Genomic DNA, 4,091 nt, shown 5'->3' on the forward strand with positions numbered 1-4,091 from the left:
CCCTGACTGTAAATGTTGAAACAGACTACGGAACGTTCATACCAGGAAATGCTACTCAGCAATCAAAACTGGTGAACTGTTGACCCACGTGACCGGCTTGTTGGGTCTCCAGAGAATTATGTGAAGTGAATAAAGGCAAACCAGTGAAGGTCACACAGTGAATAATTCCATTTATATAATATTCTTGAAGTGACAAAGTGATAGAAATGTAGAAAAGGGTAGTAACTACCAGAGGTCAGTGCATGGTGGTGGTGGGAGGGCGTGGGGGAGGAAACTATTATGCATCTTATCTGCCTCCGGGTCAGCATCACGGCTGGGATGCTGCACTATGTCAGCACTGAGGGATGCTGGGTAAATGGTACCCAGGCTCTGTTCGTATTATTCCTTACGACTGTGTGTGAATGTCAGTCACCTCAAAATGATGGCTTAATTAAAGTAATAAAAATGAGAAAACCAGGGGGGGACTCTTTCCCATTGAGTACACTCATAATTCCCAAACTCAGTCAATGCCTGCAGACAGGCAGGCATCCTGGAAAATCAAGTCAAGGAAGCGTCTCTGACTCCCAAGGCTACAGTCAAAGAAGAACATGCAGGGGAAAAATAATATGCATAAAAGTCCAGTATGGGAGACCCAATATTCAGCTACTAGCGACATCTCAGACAGGACAGAACGAAATGCAAGGGAGGAATTGATCCAAGAAATGATAGAAGCCAGTTTTCCAGAGCAGAAGCAGGGAATGGCTGGGTGTGGGTCTCCTGGGGTCTCGTGGACTCTGAGGAGCCTTAGAAACTTGCCCTGTGTTGTAGATCTAGTGAACCCCAGACCTGGGAATCGAATTCCAGCAGCCCAGCCCAGCCTGTCTTCTCCCGAGCTCTCTTTATTTGGAAAACGGGGGAATTAGAAGTCCGAGGTTTAGCAAGACAGGCCACAAACTCGTCATGGTCCAAATCTGAAGGAAATGAAAATGTGACAGGATCTTAAGCAGGTGATGGGATGTGAGAAACAGGACGTGACTGGACGTTGGCCCTGGTGTGCATCTTGGCCCCACAGGCACGGCGTTGGCAGGGCCTGGGGTCATTGGTATATCCTGCCCGGTGCTGACCACTTTCCCCAGTGGGTGAGCCTACGTCCAGCCCCGAAACCTCGGTGACTCACAGGACCCATTGTTGTTGTGGGTGCCCTCGGCCATCGAACGCTTTTATTTTATTTCTTCCCTATCCATGTATTAATTGGCCAAAAACAAGCCAAAACTAAGTGGAGAATCAATTTTTTGTTTTCTGGCCAGTGGACAATCTTCACTGGTGTGCAAACGTGGCGTTCCATTGGGGAGACTCCACAGACTTAGAAAAGGGACACCGAATGCAAGGCAGGGCGGAGTCTGGGAGAATGATTGATGGGGCTGTAGGCGCGCACACAGGTCGCCTCTCCAGGAAGGGCCACCAGGCATGCCCAGCTGGCAGCAGCCACCCACGTGCACCCCCAACCCCATGTGCGTTCTGTGGACGGAAGGTGGAAAGAAGGCTTCAGCCAGAGCGCGGCCACCTAGGATGGCTCTGTCCCCACCACATGGAGCCTCCCATTGATAAAACTCATGCATCATTTTTTTTTAATCTTCACCCAAAGACATTTTTCCTTTGGTTTTAGAGAGAGAGGAAGTGAGAGAGTGAAGCATCAGTTGGTGCCTGGACTGGGGATCGAACCTGTAAGCTTTTGGTTACAGGACAATGCTCCAACCAGCTGAGCCACGCCGGCCAGGGCCAACCCATGCATCTTTAATTCATAAGATGCCAGCAAAGCCTGTTATCTTATTAAACTGTGGATACCACCGTGGACATTCTGAATGGACTCTCACGTTCTTTGTCTTTCGTGTGCCCAGCAGGAGGGTGGCGACTGCTGTCACATCACACGGATGTGGTTGACATCTCCCTGCTGACGACGGCACAGGGACAGGCGGGTGGACACCTGCTGCTCTCAGGGACCCACGTGGGGCAGGCAGGTCACAGCCATTCGGAGGGAGACTCGATGGGGCCCAGGACGGGCAGGGACTGGCTGCTGTCTCCCCACAGGGGTCACGGTCACCTGGCGCCCGGATGCCTGGAGCCAGTTCTGACGCTGAGTGTCACTCAGGGGGCAGAGTGTGGTGTGGCACAGTGGAGGCAGCGGTTCTGGGCGCCACCCCGCCACCCAGGCCGCAGCCAACAGCCCTGCCCGCCTGTCACAGGAGATGAACCCTCCCTGCTGCTGACAGCGTCTCATTCTGCATCTTCTTGCAACCAAACACCTCTCGCCGGGGGCCAGGTGGTCAGTGGTTGGAGTGTTGTTCCGTTGTGAGTTCGATTTCCGGTCAAGGGCACGGCCAGGAGGCAACCGATTGACGTTTCTCTCTCTCAAATGAGGAAACATATCCTCGAGTGAGGATTAAAAGAAAAGAACATCTTAACGTAACGGCAGTGCTCAGTGATTTGCTCACGGCTCAGCAGATTGGAGACCGCTCCACGTCTCCTGGATCTGAAGCCGCTCACTGTTCTTCCTTCTGCACCAGGGGGTGCGCTCTGTTCCCAGTGCATGTCGGGCTCATCTGCTGGCTTGTCTGGATGATGACCGATGGCCCGAGAGACCTGCTCGGGGGCCTCCTGACGTAGCTTTGCCCCCCACGCTTCCTGCCTTAGCTGTGGCCGCAAAACCATCTGTGACAGGAGGGCTGGGCCTCCTGCCAGCCCTCTGTCCCCAAGGTTCTTGTGGGATGGGGTGACAATGGCCCAGCAGGATGGATAGGCCAGAGAGTGAGGTCTCAGTGTCCAGGGTGGGGTGACAGGGGGTGCATTTGTGTGACAGCACCGGAAGAGGCTGCTTGGGGCCACTGCAGCCAGAAGCTCCGTGCATCGCCACCTGCTGGGGACACCCTTTGTCTGACCCTTCCCTGGATCTCTCCCATTTCCTGGGGTGCCTCCCACCCCACCCCACCCCACCCCACCCCAAGGTCTGTTCCCTCCCTCTGAGGTTCTCTTGTCCTTCTAGGTGGAGAAAGCTCTCTGCTTTTAAGCATTCATGTGATTTGGGCGCACGCAGGTAACCCGGGTAACCCAGGGGGCTCCCCCATCCCAGGGTGTGCGCTCCGTGCCTGGTGACGCTGCGAATGAGGGACGTCCCCAGCATCCTGTCCTCGCAGCCCTGTCCAGCCCCTGGCTTCTTCCACGGTGTCCCCGTGGCGGACAAGCCTGGCAGGAGGCGCTGCTCTGAGGTTGCGGATTCTGCACGCTGTCCTCGCTCTGCGAGACAGAGGGTGCGGTGACTTTGTCCGGGACCCTCCCCGCCTGCCTGCTGTGCGTTACTGACGTCCAGGCTCTGCCAGGCCCCTCCCTCTGGGCTGCGTGCAGCTGCAGACGCGCCTCTCACGGTCACCGGTCCTCACACACCCGGCGGTCACGCACACAGACGTCGGAGCTGTGAAGCTGGTCAAGTCTGGGTGGTCTGCCCATCCCTGGTCCTTGGCCTCTGGGATGGGGTGATAGAAGATGCTGCTGACCTTGACCAAGCAAACCCACCCTTCCCTGCCCCCACCGCTGTGACTAGGGCTGGCCTCGGTCCCCCCTGCGGACTCTCCCCTCCCACACCATGCGTACGCTTGCGTGTGCACGTGTGTCTCCCGCCGCAGATCACGTGTGCTGTCAAAACGGCCCCCCCCCCGGGGGTCATGTGGTTCACCCGGCTGTCGGCCCCTGCCCTCCACCCACAGAGAGGGTTTCCTGTCATGGGGTCGGAGGCATGTGCTGCTCAGCTGAGACCCCGTCCCCGGCTCCCAACAGGCGTCCCCTCTTGTCCACGTCCATACACGGCTCTACTCCATTTCCTTCTAGAAGGTCAAGGTCACCGCACCCCACCGCCACGCACTCATTCTCCTACGATCTTTTCCACCACCTTGACAATAGCCATAGTCCTATGCATAAATGAACTGCAGTGTGTATAAACAGCAAATTGATTTTGGGGCTCACTGGTGTTTATTTCTTAGTATTTGCAAAGCAAACACTTTGATCATGCCTGTGAAATAGTCATCAAGTCAAAAGCCTGTGCGGTGATCCGAATATTCTAG

This window comes from Phyllostomus discolor, chromosome 12 (assembly GCF_004126475.2).
Source record: "Phyllostomus discolor isolate MPI-MPIP mPhyDis1 chromosome 12, mPhyDis1.pri.v3, whole genome shotgun sequence".
NCBI lineage: Eukaryota > Metazoa > Chordata > Mammalia > Chiroptera > Phyllostomidae > Phyllostomus > Phyllostomus discolor.